Genomic DNA, 16,704 nt, shown 5'->3' with positions numbered 1-16,704 from the left:
GAGAGCATCTTCTGGGTTTCTAATGTGAATGAAGCACTCCCGTGGAAGGTCAGTCATGGAGGCACAAATGAGGAGGGTGGAGAGCTAGAGGGGCTATAGCAGTTGGCTGTGTAGGCAGGGGGTCTTTGTGAGCACAGGCCCCTGAAGGCTCAGACAATTGACAAATTTATCCACGGTCACAGCAAGAAAGGAAGCCCAGCTAAATTAAATCCATGACTATCACCAAGAATCCTACTGTGGCTAGAAAGTCAGCCTCCCCATCAGCCACTGAATCCTTTTAAAAGAGCTGATAATAAGGAGAAATTGTGAATAGCTTAAATTTTCTTTCCCTTTCCATTTCCTTTCCGGCCAAGATGTTAATGAGAATAAAAAGCTCAAAGTGCACAGAGAGAGGAAATGAAAATAATCTGGAAAATATGGACTGTAGAGACAACTAAAACTAATACCCTACGTGGCAGACATTACAGTTTACAGAGCCTCCTTCTAGATGGGAACAAAAATTAAAAAGTAGAATGACACGGAAGACTCAGCCTGGGAACTGGGATTGTGGACTGTGGGCCTGTCTCCTCAGCTGCTTCAAGTATAAAATAGGAAGTTGGACATAGGGATTTAAAGTTCTAAAATTTAGAATATGAATTCTCCAAAACCTCTAACACTGAATTTTCTATGCAGAATTCAGTTAACAACTAATAGTACCTATGTTTCAGGACCATTGTGAAAAATAAAACATACAAGATACACTTACGATGAAGGAGGACACATGTATTTAATATTCATTAAGCATTAATTTCTATCAGTAATCCTGCCAGATAAAAATTAACATGATTCCCAGTTCAAAGATAAGTGTGTTGAGGCTTAGAGAAACAGAGAGATGTCTAAAGTCACGTATGTACTCACCGTTTGAATTCGAAGCCCATACTAAAGCCAGGTGTGGCATAGTGGTTCGTTCAGGCTTTGTGGTCATTCATAGTGATTCGTTCCAGCTTCTAGGGAGTCAGAGGGAGGAGGATTTAAGTTCAAGACCTGTCTGAGCAAAAGTGTAAGACCCCATCTGAAAAAGAAACTGAAAGCTAAAAGACTGGGGATGGGACGGTATGGTTCAAGTGGTAGGGTATTTGCCTAGCAAGCAAAAGGCCGTAAGTTCAATCTGCAATACCACCAAAAATAAACACCAAAAGGTCCATCTTGATAACTTTTGCACAATACAGCAATTCGGATAATATATGTGCATGTTCCTGGAACACAACAGATTATCAATAAATATCATAATGTCTAGAATACCACCCATTATGATGAAGCATTTTAATATATGTTTATTGAATGAATGAATAAATGAGCAAATAAACTTTGTGTCCCATAAAGGTTATGACACTGAGGTCCTAGATTTTTGATGGCAATCCAGTCCTGTGGTACAATAAATTCTGTTACTGAGGGGACTCTCAGGAGCGAGAAAAGGAAGAGGTGTCATCCAAGGAGAGAAATATGGAAAAGTCTGGATAAGGCACAGTGCCACATGAGTACACAAAATGTAGGCCTTAGGTGTGCTTGGAGACTAAGATTCTATCTTAAATTTAATCTTAAAATGAATTAGCAAGATCAAGGAAGAAAGTGTCTAATTTACTGGTATTTTCTTGCAATAAAGAAATAAACAAGTCTTGGAATTCTAAAGAGGCATTCTCCCATATCCATACCACCTTCCCGAGTTCTTTTTAACTTTACACAATCACTGTTCCGAAGAAGGGAAATCAGTGATGAGCTTCTGAGTAGAGTGCATATATCCATGCTCTGCATAGAAAAGGTGGAAAAGAACTGAACTGAGAAGGCCCTTCTAAAACTATGGTTAAAAACCTTGCTCCAACCCCATAGCAGGTCAGGCTCCATGGCTAATAATCAAGGAGAGGGGATGGTTTTAAAAGAACAAAAATCTCCTTCTTGGGAGAAAAAAAATCACTTTTACAAGCAGCTGCCTTTACCTTTCTTTCCTACTTTCCTTGCAAAGACCAAGGTTACTGGATGTTAAATGGTCTTGTCTCCTTTCTTAGAACTCCCACAGCCACACACAGCATCTAGTCCCAAGAGGTAAATTCTCTCTACTTCATCAATAGAACCAACAAATAGTTTGAAAAATAAGGGAGAGGAGAAAAATAACATTCGAAGTAAGTAAATCACCAGAGCATGAAAGGAGCCTTCTCAAAACACAGGCACAAGGGCAAAGAGAGGTGACAGAATGAAAAGCAATGTGTGCTGTCCTCCAGGGCACAGAAGAAACTAAACTAGTGTGGGAGCCTAAGGAATGCGTTCTTCCAAATTGCTAATCAATGCTAGATACTAACACCAGCAACCGCTAATAATGAAGAAAGAATCACCTCTCTTCAGCTGTAATTATTTCTGACATAGGTCTCCATGAAGAGTGTCAAGACTCAAGTTAGCAGCTCGGTGTGATAATAACCCAAGATTACCAGAAATTCACAGTGTCTGGAGAGGAAAGGGCTTGGAGAAAGGGAAGTGGCAATTAGAAATACTTGTCATGGTAATTGCATTGTGAATAGCAGACATCCACTTTTCCACCGCCAGTGTGTATTTTCTTCTGGCTGACTTTAGAGAAACATCTTCCGGGCAGGTACAGCAATAGAGGAATACATCAAAATTTCAAAAACAACAGTGTGGAAAAAAATATTACTTCTCTCCAAATGAAAGTGCATTAGATAACAAAACCTCTTGAAATTCATAGGGCTGAGCATGACATTACTTGACTGGCCTGTGAAGCTGCCTTAAGCCAGCTACTGACCATCTGATCTCAGTGGCGTCTTTAGTCCATGTCAATATACTGTCTTCTGCCAAGACCAAAACAGCTCTCAGATTTATTCTTTAATCATCATCAAATGGGTACACCAAAAGTTGCCCAGGATGGAGATGGGCTGAGCATATACAATAAGAATTGGTCAGCCAAAACCTCTCAGATAGCAAGCCTATGAGGTGATGTGGGGGTCTAATGGACCCCAATGAGTAGGACAGTGCTTTCTCTTCTGTGCTCTTTAGAAAATGGCGAAAAGTCCAAGAAACATAGACACTCGTCTGAGTCCTCCATGCTGAGAGTTCTCTGCCCTAGAGCTAATGCTGAATGACACATCCATCCTTTCATGTGGTACTCCAGTGAGCAAAATGAATCCCTGACCATGCCAGTCTCAGACCTAAAATCCTCCAGTGGTTCTGTGGCTTGTTGCATGAGCGATGGTCTCCTTAGTATAATCTCCTGAACCCACAAGGTTCTATGTGACCCGGCTTTTCTCTAACTATCACCAGTCAGGGTCAATATACTCATGTCATGTTTTTGAGCTCTAGTCAGTTGATGACAGTCCTCAGACACACCAGGCTCCTCAAGCCTCTCTGCTTTCATACAAGTTGTTCTCTTTGAGAATCCTTTTTACATACTTAAGCATTTCATTGTATATTCAAGATTCAGCTCTGGAGCCTCCTCCTTATTCTCATCTCTCTCTCACCTGGGACATCTCTTGCTGCAGGGCTGCATCTATAGGCTTACATGGCATCTGAAGCATTTCTATATAACAAGATCATACCCTATGCCACCTACTTATCCATTTCCCCACTAGGCTATCTGTGGCTTGAGGAACAGGGTTTGTCTTTCAGCTCATTTTCCCCTGGGTGGGTTATCGTAAGGAGCTTTATATGTCAGAGCTGAGGTTAAATGGAATCCACAGATAAGAGAAGAAAAGAAAGAAGAAAATAAAATTAGATGTCTAAGGGAGAAGCTACTACACGCAGAAACAGAAAGTCTAATCTCTTTCATAAGTAATGGTTTTTCCAGTTCTACACATCAGAAACCAAATTCTATATGTCAGGGAGTGACCCTTTGAGCCAAGTGTCTATATTTTTGAAGTATTTGAAGAGTTGTTGTTTTTTTTAATTTAGGAATTTATGGAGGTTAAAAATGGAAGAGAGAACTGAAATGGGAACTGAAGACACACTCTAGGGAGAGAATCCAATGACCTCTGTGTGAGTCCTCGCTGATGAGTTACTGGTGGACAACCGATGGCCTTGGCCCTCCTGGACCTTCTGCAGGTCACTCATGATTTTGCCTCATGGCTTAGTCAGAGCCAGACTGGAGACAAGTTTGAAAACTCTCATTCTCTAAGAATCTGCTAAACGCTAGCTGTGTTTCTATCACCTGAAGGCACTACAGCCCCAGCCTGAGCTCCGTGTCTGGTTTCTCTGACCATAGAATGCTGAGATTCCTCAGTGTTCCATCCAATAAAGGTAGTTTTAGAGATTGCTTAGTGTCTTTCTCCTGCTCCCACTTAAGCTTATTTGGACCACCTTCTTTCCTGTATAACACAAGCACACATCCCCTGAGAAAGGCAATTTGAGACTTGACATTAGTTTATTACTTGATAGTGAGTGATCTTGGCCAGTATGGGACCAGTGACATCTCCATCACATATGCCAGATATTTAGCTGCATGGAAGTTATTTGCCTACAGGAAGAATGGCTGGGGATCCAGGGAGCAAGAAAGTAGTGAGAATCCTAGATGCAAGGTTTCCATTTGGGCTTTGCCTAATTCAAAAATGGACCATGAGCAGCAGTGAAGGAACTGTTTTCACAAGAATATCTGTGATACTTGAGGCACAGCAGTGCCACACCAGGACACCGGGGACAAACGATGACCCTGGGTGTGTTCTATTTACATAGTGATGTCAGGAGAATTTGCAGGTAAGAATAACAGAAAGCATTACCTTGGGCAGGAAAGCACGAGCAGGGTTCCCTCCTCAAGTGCTTGCTGGTAAAAGTTGTCATCAGAAAGATGACAGAAGAAAGAATACCATTCTTAATCATTGATGAAACATCCCTAGAAGTACCCAGAAATATCTGGATTGTGGGATAGGATAAAGCAAGATCCTAAAGCAGCCAAGGTCTTGCAAATGCAAGTGGAGCTAAAGTCTTGTTCATACAAATTCACAAAACAGGAAAAGATTAACATTATGAAAGCAACTGTAGTCATACCTTTTGTTACAGTTTGAAAATGTTTTAGCTCCTCCAAAATTCATTTTGAAATTTGATTGGTTATAACAGTGTTGGGAGGTAGGGTCTTTGAAAATGAGTAGGCTAAGCTCAAGCCTGTAATCCTCACCATGAGTAAAAACAAATCTCTCTTCTTTATAAATTACCCAGCCTCAATAATTGTATTACTGGAGGAGAAAATGTACCAGGATACCTTTCCTATGAAAAATTACCTGTAACTATCTATAACTATTTCTTCTATAAAGAAGTTATTCAGTAAGTATTAAGTTTATAATTGAAGAAGGATCATGAGGGAATGGGAAAGCATCTCTTTTATGTAGCCAGTCCATACTGAAATAACCACAGCTGCCATCTCTCTGAGTGATGCTTGGATAATTTTGTTTTTCTTCCTTCCCTCCTTCCCCCCACTCCTCCTCCTCCTCTTCCTTCTCTTCCTCATGTACCAGTACTGTAGTTTGAACTCAGAGCTTGAGCACAGTCCCATAACTTTTTTCTGCTTAAAGCTAGCACTCTACCATTTAAAGCACAGTTCCACTTCTGTCTTTTTTCTGGTTGGTTGGAGATGAGTCTCATGGATTTTCCTTCCCAGACTGGCTTCAAACCCCAACTTTCAGATTTCAGCATCCTGAGTACAGGTTTGAGCCACTAGTGCCTGGATTTGGTTTATTCTTTCGAATATTTTCCCTGGATGAGACACTAGGCAATCTGAGATCCCCCTTCTGAGATTACAGTGCCCTTCTCCTCCCCTCCAGCAGTTATCAAAGCTGCTCTGAGCTGATTCAACAGCCTACAGATTCAGAAAGCTCTCCTGAAAGAAAGAACTTGAAATAGTTCCTTCAGTGCTCTGCTTTTACCTGCCCTCCTCTGGCCGCCCATCCGTGCACAGCAGGACTGTGCATGCTCCTACTCTAGTCTTCTAAAGTCTTCTCTCATGAGAAGCTTCAACATCTAGGGCTTAGGAATAGCATCTATATTTTGCAGCATTTTGTAAGTTTTGCCCTTAACATGGGTATTGGCACGTCTGACAGTTGTTCTGTCGAAAAAGGAAGGAAGGGCGTTTTACAGTTTAGCTGCTAGGAAGCACAGATGTTAGCAGCTGTGTCATGAGGAGGTGGTAAAGGTGCACGAAAGGTGGAGGAGCATTAATCATCTTCCAGCAGCTGCTCATTAGCCTGCACATGTCTTGTTGCGCTTTCTTCTCCATGTGGCCAACAGCCACACTATTCCAAAGCACACTAAACCAGGAGATTTAAAGGAGGAAGAGAAGAGCTACCTGAAAGGGAACATGGAAAGCAATATGCAAGGCAGCTGAAGATGCTCCTGAAGCATTGTGAGGTGCCCTCAGGCTCAGCCTGAGTCAGCACAGCACAGAGTCGCCAGCCAGGCTGCAAGAGATGCTCCTATCTGTCCACTTGCAGGTGTGGGGAACAGGTTACAGGGGCAAAGTGTTCTCCTATTTAAGTTCTAACTTTCAAGCATCAGGAAAAGATGCTGATGCAACCTCCCCTGTAAAATCAAATGCTGAGTCAATTCAGTGTGAGTACAGGCGCAGTTCTCATCGATGGACTGGAAGCCTTTCGGGCCTCAATATACTTAGCCTGCCGAGATATCACCTAACCTCCATTTTCTTTTATTTCAATAGGGGGAATAGAAATAATAGCCTCAAATACTGACAGAGCAATATTCAAATCAGCTCCTGTGAATTTGAGCCTGCCCTTCCAGTCCTGTTGCCAAGCACTCGATTCTAAGACAGCACAATGAAGTCAATACTTTGATCCCTCACATGCAGTGCACCCTTTCAGACCAGGCCCCACTCCTTCAAAAGTCCTTCAAGTCAGCCAGGTGCCAGTGGCTCATGCCTGTGATCCTAGCTACTCATGAGACTGAGAGCTGAGGATTGCAATTCAAAGCCAACCAGGGCAGAAAAGTTCATGAGACTCTTCTCTCCAATCATCTGTTCAGAAAAGGCTGGGAATGGCCCTGTGGCTCAAGTAGTAGAGTGCTAGCTTTGAGCACAAAGAGGCTAAAGGACAGTACCTGAGTTCAAGCCCCAGAATCACCAAAAAAAAAAAAAATGAAATAAGAAAAAGAATCCTTGAGGTCATGGTGTAAAGACAAATACCTTTTCTTGCCTGAACCTGTGCCACATGCCCTTGCTCTCCGTGTGTGCCACCCAGAGAGAAAAGACATGCAACTTAAGAGTGGCCATCTAGGGCAAGGAACAATATGCACACCTTCCAACCCAGCTTCTTGGAAGACAGAGGGAGAAGAAATGTGAAATCTGAAGTGGGTTCCCAGAAAAACCCAGGAAACCCTATCTGAAAAATAAACTGAAGTAATAAAGGAGTGGAGGCCTGGCTCAAGTGATCTCAGGTGGTACAGTGCTTGCCTAACAAGTACAACACCCCAAGTTCAATCCCAGTACCACAAAAAATAATTAACTTATTATAAAAAATAAATAAACCCCATCTGGCCAAGCCTGACAAGCTTAAAGATAGAGTGTACAATATGCTTCTTATCCAACACTTTCGGCAGCTTCCTTAAGAAGTGCTTTTAATCACAAATAATACTAAATAAAAGCTGGTCATTGATGGCTCACACCTGTAATCTTAGCTACTGGAAAGGCTGAGATCTGAAGATTATGGCTTGAAGTCAATGCAGGCAGTTCACTAGACTCCATCTCCTAAATAAACAGAAAAAAAGTTGAGCTAAAGACATCATTCAAATGGTAGAACACTAGCTGAGCAAGCAAGCTGAGTTAGTGTGAAGTCCTGAATTGAAAGTGCAGTACCAATGCCCCCCTCCCCAAACACACACAAATTTTTTCCAAGTCTTTCCATTTCCTTATGACTGGAGCAATGTCATTTTTTCTGATGGAAGCATAGAATTCCAGTGTGTGTGTGTGTGTGTATATATATATATATGTGTGTGTGTGTGTGTGTGTGTGTGTGTGTGTGTGTATACACATATATATACATATATACCACATTTTCTTGATCCATTAATCCACTAAGAGGCATCTGGATTAATTCCATATCTTGGTAACTAATGCTGCAATGAATATGGTTATGATTGTGGCTTTAGTGTGGCTTGCACTATGGTCATTTGGGTAAATGACCAGGAGTGGAATTGCTGGGCCATATGGAAGCTCTCCATTTAATCTTTTGAGGAACCTCCATACTGCTTTACAGAGTGGTGGAACAAGTTTACGTTCCCATCAACAGTGTTGTAGTGTTCCTTTTTGGCCACATCCCCACCAGTATCTGTTATTGTTAGTTCTCTTGATAACAGCCATTCTAACTTGGAACCTTAATGTTGCTTTAATTTGCATTTCTTTTCTGGCCAGAGATGTTGAACATCTCTTCATGTGGCGTTCTTACTTCTTCTGAGAAGTCTCTCTTTTAGCCCATTTATTAATTGGGTGGTTGTTTTTTTTTTGAGGTTTTGTTTGGGATGGGGAGGATCATTTTTTTTTGAGCTCTAAGAATATTTTAGATATAAGGCCCTGGTATGATGCATAGGACACGATAAAATATACAGAATTGTAAATATTCACACAATGAAATCAAAGAAGGATATTCTTAGAAGAGGATCACAAGGCCTCAATAGCTATGTGCATATGATCATATAAAATGACACTTATTGAAAAATTCCAAGAAATGGAAACAAGAGGGTTTTTATTGTTTTATTTGTGGCTCTTTTGTTGTTTTTCCTCTTTTTGCCTCTGTCTTGTATGGAAGTTTATCTGATTTGGGAGGAGGGAATGGGAAAGCACAGAAAAGATGGGACAAAGGGTGAACTAATTCAGCAGTGATACTCACTAACACTATGATGAAAATGAACTATACAACTTGGAGGAGGGGGTCAAACTGGGAGAAAATGAGGGGTGACACTGTTCAAAAAGAAATGTAGGGGCTGGGAAGGTGGCTCAGTGGTAGAGCGCTTGCCTTGCATGCATGAGGCCCTGGGTTCGATTCCTCAGCACCACATAAGCAGAAAAAAAAAGCCGGAAGTGGCGCTGTGGCTCAAGTGGTGGAGCGCTAGCCTTGAGCTGAAGAGCTGAGGGACAGCGCCCAGGCCCAGAGTTCAGGCCCATGACCAGACCAAAAAAAAAAAAAAAGTACCCATTATCTGACTTACATAACTGTAACTCCTCTGTACATCACCTTTACAATAAGTTTTAAGTGAATGGAGCCTTATATACTATTCCATAGGAATTTCTGGCAGGGTGGATGCAGCCCTTATCCAATAGGCTGCATGTTGCTTCCCCCCATTGGGGTTTGGTCAGCCATTGGTTACAAATGCTGGAGTCTCCCACTGTCTGTTCCAGCCTTCCTGCTCTCTTTCCCAGCAGGACCATCATGCCAACCTTCCTCTTGTCCCAACTATCATATTATAGGTGACCACATGGTTTATTCCATGCCATATCCTGCCCACAGGTCACTACTCACATACCATATTTGACAGCTCTCGCTCGATATCAACCTTTTTTATGGTCTTGATATGTTTATATGCCCCCCCAAGGGAATGACACAGGATTTGCATTTCAAGAATTTTAGGCAAACCAATGCATTCTTTCCTCCTTTATCCAAAGAGAACTTCACTAAAAAATGTTCTTCCTTAAGTCTCTCAGTTGAAGCTTTGAGTGATATCTCCCTGAAGTACTTTCAGAAGCTGTGCACTTCTCCATCTCTACTAAGATTGAATGACCTAATTCACATCTGGGCAGTGTGAGTGAAAGCCCGCTTTGCAGAATAACATGAAGGACAAGAGATCAAAATGCCATCTGCTTTCAGGGCCAGTCCCACAAGTTGCTTTTCAGACAGAAGACCGGGGCTCTTTCTAAAAGAAGATTCAATTCCTCTTTCCCTTCCCACTCCCTCTGTGATAACTCAGAGCTATTCATTTTTAAGTGGTTTTCTTCATTTCAGTAGTTCTACCTTGGGCATTTTGCTATTTTTATATTATTTATATGGGTGCGATCCTTTTGTGATGATTATCTGTGATTAATCCTCGCAGCTATGGGAAAATCAGTGTAACGGCTTGTACCACATCTAACAAGAGTTGATGCTTGTGTAGCTTTTTTGTGTTAAGCAGCTTTGCAAGTTCACTTTAATTGACAAGAGAAAAGGAGGATCAGCAATTAAAAAGGTGTTTATTATTTATTTTTAATTTATAATTTATAGAAATTATGTATCTAGTAGACAGATAATAAAGCATGCTTTCAGCATGATTTAATGAAGCCAGGTGGCCCATTAGCTGGGCCCTAGCGCCCTCCAGAGACCAACTTGGTATCCTCTCCTCCTTTGGTATAAGCTGCCGTGAAACTCAAGTCAGCCTCTGACCAGTTGGAGGCAGAAGAAAGAATCTTCTGCTAGTGCTAGGAAGGTGATCACAGCATGGATCTCAAACTACCATTTAAAATAATAGCTGTGACTAAATTATCGGGGCCATTAGGAGAGCATGGAACAGGAAGAGGCCCAAACTTCCCAGAAGTGTGGTGCTGGCACCCAGGCAACATAGCCAGAGCGTAAAGGGTTAAAAGGGAGAGTTACAGGACCATATTTCTTTCCCTGAAACATCAAGCAAGTTCATATGCACACATTTCTCTCCACTAAGACCTAATTTTCTACCATTTTCTTTGATTTGCAGCTCCCTTTTACCCATTTCTTTGATTTAATGCCCAATTATTTTTTGTCCCATTGCCAGTAAAACAAAATATTTCATAACTGCTTCTATGAGATTTTTGGATACCACTTTAAATACAAAACTTATACACCTTCTATGGCAAAATTTAGAGGAGATTAGTGAACACCTACATATGAATTCTGTATTTTTTTTGATAAGCTGTGCTAAGGTTGACATTTAAAAGCATCATGCCACGTGGTAATGAAGTCCCAGCATTCCTTGGTCTCTTAGCCTCTTCCCAGCATTCTCCACAGCATCAGCCTGACAAGGGATCGTTGAGACCTCACTCCTCTGGCCTACTTTCCTTCCTCCAGCAGCATTGACTAAGTGAACAGAGAGCTACCCAGATAGTGAGGTGATGGACTGATTTCATACCTGCCTGGTTCCACACCTGGCACCACTGATCAACCATGCAGCCTCGGCTGGTCACCTGGTTGACTCGGTCCTCATGTATAAAACAAGCATTTTGAGTCAAATGTTTTCAAATTTTATTATAGCAATAAACCTCTGATTCCCTTCTGTGTCCTAGAAACAGGAATTAAACCCCCAGACCAACAAGGAAATTGAGGAAGGAGAATATAAAACATCAAGAGGCAGCTTTTCAACTCTTAAAATCCCTTTCTCAATTTAAGCCTCTTTTGGCCTATTTTTTTGCATCCATATACACCAGGACAGTAGGACAGAAAGCAGTCTTACAGAAATTTCCTTCCATTTGTTTGACAATCACATTTCTTTTTCTTCTCATCCTGTTTTACAGCTTACTGCTCTGTTCACAAAACTTTGTTCTGAGAAGTATATGTGAACTTCATAAAAGCCATATAAGCAGGAGCTAACTTGGGGAATTCAAAATCCATTGTCCCTAGACAAATTCTGGAAATGAGGTGACAGAATTTTGCTCTTCAGTCCCAGGACTGATGATAAGAAAGAACTAATTGTTATTTGGGCAAACCCCAAAATCTCCTCCCAAGTCTGTCACATTAAATGTCAAGGCCCCTAACTAAGTTCTATGATCTAGAGAGGACCCAATAGCCCCAATCTAGGTCACCAGCCATCAGCCTAGGACTGTTAGGGATTTTATGGAGGACTAGAGATAAGTGTAGTTGTGGAGGTGGTAGGGAAGGGATGGTAGGGGAAAAAAAGGAGGAGGCTGCAATGCTTGATATGAAATGTACTCATTACCTTGCTCATGTAACTATAAGCCCTCTGTACAGTATTTTTACAATACAAAGCATATTTTTAAAAAAGATCTAGAGGAACAAAGAGCCCAGGAAAATATGAGACAAAACACCAAACAACATACCAGAGGATCAAAGGCAAGAAGACCAGAAATTCAGAGCTAGTTGAGAAAGTCTAAAAGGAAATTAGACTGGACAAGATAAGAAGAGATTTCCAAAGCTACCTCAACTAGGAGAGAGCCTGGATAAGTTACCAGTCCCAGGTTAAGACTGGGTCATATTGTACTGCATATCAATTCAGACTAGCCCTTGCTGGGAGGCCGGGGAATTTTTTGTCTTTACTAAGAGCTAGGATGCCCTCAAATGTCCAGAGAATTCCTGAGCATTCCATCATGTTACTATTCTCTTGTTCTATGACGGTATTTGGTCCTTAGGAGTAGACAAGGGCCTACCACCTGCTTGGGATAGAATGAAGCCAAGAAATCCTGAAGAGATAGTGGCTTGGACACCATGCTCCTTTTTTTTTTTTTTTTTTTTTTGCCAGTCCTAGAGCCTGAACTCTGGGCCTAGGCGCTGTCCCTCAGCTCTTCAGCTCAAGGCTAGCACTCTACCACTTGAGCCACAGCGCCACTTCTGGCTCTTTATGTGGTGCTGAGGAATCAAACTCAGGGCCTCATGCATGCAAGGCAAGCACTCTACCACTGAGCCAGTTTCCCAGGCCTTTTGTATTTCTATATCAGTTTCTTGTTATTGCATGTAGTTGTGGGCACTGAACACACCAGGATAAATCTGTAAAATACCTGGAACTACATGGGAGACTTTTGGAACTGGGGGGTCTTCAGGAAGCCTGGAAACACAACTGTAATGTGCACAAGTGACAATCTACAGAGGTCAACGGAGTCTGGTAGCTGTGGATCACCTCCTCCCACACACAAATCCCAGCAGGGAGAGGGAGGTCTCTATCTAACACAAATACACCAGTTTTCTTTCATCCTAACTTTGAATCCACTGATACTTATTAAAATAAGTTCATTTTTACCCAATATTTACCCTTTTTCTTAATTCTAACCCTAATCTGGACAGAGCACTCAGGCTAAGCCTTGTTCTAACTATACATGAATCCTAATATTAATAGAACTCTTACATTTCACACTCATCCTAACCTTTATTCAGCTTGTAGTTCTAAAATTTATTTTCAGTTTGACCTTCAATTTACCATTTTCCTAACCCTAACCATATTCCTGGCTAGAACACTAACCAAAATCCTGATCCTACTGATAGCCCAATCCTACCACATTGAACAAAAAATATTTGAGTCTTGGTTCACCCCACATGCTAAAAGTATTCCTCTCATACTTCTTGAAATTGGTTGCAGTTTGCCCTCAATCCTACAGATATCCTGACTTTTAACTCTGAAGCTGTCTTGTTCCCTAACATGATACCTTATATCATCATTGACCTCAAATCCTGTAGTTTCCATTGATCCTAACTTTTCCCAAATACCTAGATCCTAAAACAAATTTCAGATTTACTTAACATCTAACCCACTTCTAACCCTAACCCTAGCCCTAGCCCTATCCAGAAAGCTAACTCTAACTTTAACCCTAATTCACCCTGAATAGTGAATGTAAGGAAATGCTGTAGTTTATTTAAATTTTGCATTTATTTTATGTCTAATTGTTAGAAGAAAACTCAGTTTTACTGTAAAAGTTATCCTTCCCTAATCCTAAACTTAATCTGAACTAGAAAATTAACCCTAACCCCAATTACCCTCAAATGCTAAAAGTAATATAAATACAAAAGCATTCTTTCATGCCAACTTTGAATCCTCTGAGACTCGTTCAGTAGGTTGTGGTCTTACCCACTATTTATCCTTTTCTTAATTTTACCCCTAACCCCAACTAGAGTACGCAGGCTAAATTTAATACTAATTATACATGAATTCTAATATTAACAGCAATACTGTATTTCACATTCATCCTAAACTTTCCTCTAAAACTTATCAATTTGACCCTCAATTTTCCATTTTCCCAACCCTAAACCAGAACCCTGATTATCATGGTTGCCCCATTCAACTACATTGAACAAAAAATACTTGAGTTTTGGCTCATCCCATCTGATACTGCACTCATGCATGCTTCTAGAAGTAAGTTGTAGTTTGCCCAAAATCCTACAGATATCTTGACTCCAACTCTCAAGCTATTTTCTTTTCTTTTTTTTTTCTTTCTTTCTTTTTTTTTTGTCTGTTGTGGGACTTGAACTCGGGCTGGGCGCTGTCCCTCAGCTCTTCAGCTCAAGGCAAGCATTCCACTACTTGAGCTACAGCACCACTTCCGGTTTTCTTGTGGTTTATTGGAGATAAGAGTTTCTCAGTCTTTCCTGCCTGGGCTCGCTTTGAACCACAGACCTCAGATCTCAGCCTCTTGAGTATCTAGGAGCCACCAGCACCTGGCAAGTTATATTATTTTCTAATACCATTAATCCATTAGGAAAAATACTATTTTTCCATTGATCCTAACTTTTCTCAAATGCCTACAACCTAAAATAAGCTCCATATCTACTTAATATCTAATTTCCCTACCCTAACCCTATCCAGAAATCAAACTCTAAATTTAACCCTAATTCATCCCAAATAGTTAAATGTAAGGAAAATACTATATTGTTTTATAAATTTCACATTTGTTTTTATCCTAATTATAAGTAAAATTCTCAGTTTTACCCTAAAGCTTACCCTTCCCTAAACCTAACCTAAACCTGAACTGGGAAACAATCCCTAACCCCAGCCCTAAATACCTTCAAGTGCTAAAAGTAACACAAATACACTAGTTTCATTTCACCCCAACTTTGAATCAACTGATACTTGTTAAAACAAGCTGAAATTTATCCAATATTTGCCCTTTTCTTGACTCTACCCTGAACTCCAACTGTAGCACTCAGGCTAAGCATAACCCTAATTATACGTGAATCCTAGTAACCTTCATCTGAACCTTCACTTGGCTTATACTTTCAAAATTTATTTTCAGTTTGAGCTCATCCCCACTGGAACTCTAACCCAAACCCTGATCCTAATACTGGCCCAATCCTAAATTTAACAACAACTATATATATATATACACACACACACACACACACACACACACACACATATATGTGTATATATATAGAGAGAGAGAGAGAGAGAGAGCTTTGGTTCATCCACATGATATTACACTTGTACTTCCTGAAATAAATTGCAGTTTGCCCTAAATCCTACAGATTTCCTGAGCCTTACTCTGAAGCTATCTCGTTTCCTAAGATGACCTCACATCCTGACATAAAGGAAAATACTGTAGTTTCCATTGATCCTAACTTTTCCTGAACGTCTAGATCCTAAAATAAGTTTTAGATTTATTTAATATCCAACTCATTTCCTAACCCATACCCTAACCTTAACCATTTGGAAACCTAACCTAACCTTAACCTCAACCTGAATTAACACAAAATAGTGATGGTAAGGAATATACTGTAGTTTCTAAACAATCTCAAACTTATTTTTCTTCTATTTCTTAGTGGAAAAATCAGTTTTACTCTAACTGGAACCAGAAATCTAACCCTCACCTTAATCTGAATTATACCTGAATGCTGTACCTTTATACTGAATGCTATACCTTTACTCATCCTAAGTTTGATTGAACTCATCCTTCTTAAAATAGGTTGCAGTTTTACCCAGTATCTTACCCTATTTCTTAGCCTAACTCTAACCCCTCCTGGTGCACTGAAGCTAACCCTAAGCCTAATGCTGTTCTCCAGACCTCTCCCCAACAAACACACAGGATGCATCAGCTAAATTTTCTCTCCCTGTGGACCTGGAAGAGCCCGAAAACACTCCCAAAATAAGGGTTCTTCCCAGAGTTCAGCTGTAAAGATGGCCCCAGAGGTGCCAATCCCAGAGCCTTCCTGCAGAGCATCTCAGCAAGCACAGTCCATCCCAGAGAGAAGAAGCCAGTCACCCTGCATCAAAGGAAAGCAAGTTCATATTGAACAACATGACCTTGCCCTTTAGGAGCTTAAACTCTTGAAAGAAATAAAAGTCCTAGTAAAGTTGTTGGTTGTAATACATTCTAAATGCAACCAGCATGTTTTGCATAGGGCAGGAAGAGTCATTTGCAGCCCAGTCTATAAGCAGGAAATGGGCCTGTTATCTTTTCCCTATATTTTCTGGAGGAACTTTGAAAGTTAATTAAGTAAAGGGATAATACCAGGGAAGATAATCTCTCTTGAGACTCCTTACTTTTTACTATGTCAGGCATAACTATAAAGCAAAGAAGCTGGTCTCATATAAAGGCAACAGAAATTTATACACCCAAATGAACATACTTGATAGAGTTTTAGAGGGCTAATAAATAACACCTTGTTCTTCTTCACCTGGAGATGAAAACTAAATGAAAGACATACATGAGGAGTCATACACATAGAACTAAGAAGATCATCAATGTTATTGAATGAAGTTTTAAATGTGTGGCCAAGAAGGTTTGTTAATTATTTGCTAATAACATTATTTCCCACTTAATTTATTTCCCATTTAATCAGACTCATCTACACAGGTTTTTTTCCCAATATTAAAGCCAAAAATATGTAATATAACAAATATAAGAGCTGCCCATGCCTGGTCCTCTTCAGGATTAAATTATTCTTGCCCTATGAATATAAAGGAGAGGCTAGAAAATGGCAAGCACTAAGTTGGGCACCAGGAAGTGCCTCTCAGGAGGCTGAGATCTGAAGATCATGGTTCGAAGCCAGCCCAGGCCAAAGTCTGTAAGACTCT

The sequence above is a fragment of the Dipodomys spectabilis genome, unplaced genomic scaffold, assembly GCF_019054845.1.
Source record: "Dipodomys spectabilis isolate Male_0828 unplaced genomic scaffold, ASM1905484v1 ptg000019l, whole genome shotgun sequence".
Taxonomy (NCBI): Eukaryota; Metazoa; Chordata; class Mammalia; order Rodentia; family Heteromyidae; genus Dipodomys; species Dipodomys spectabilis.
The sequence above is the reverse complement of the archived record's forward strand: the minus strand, read 5'-3'. Positions refer to the sequence as shown.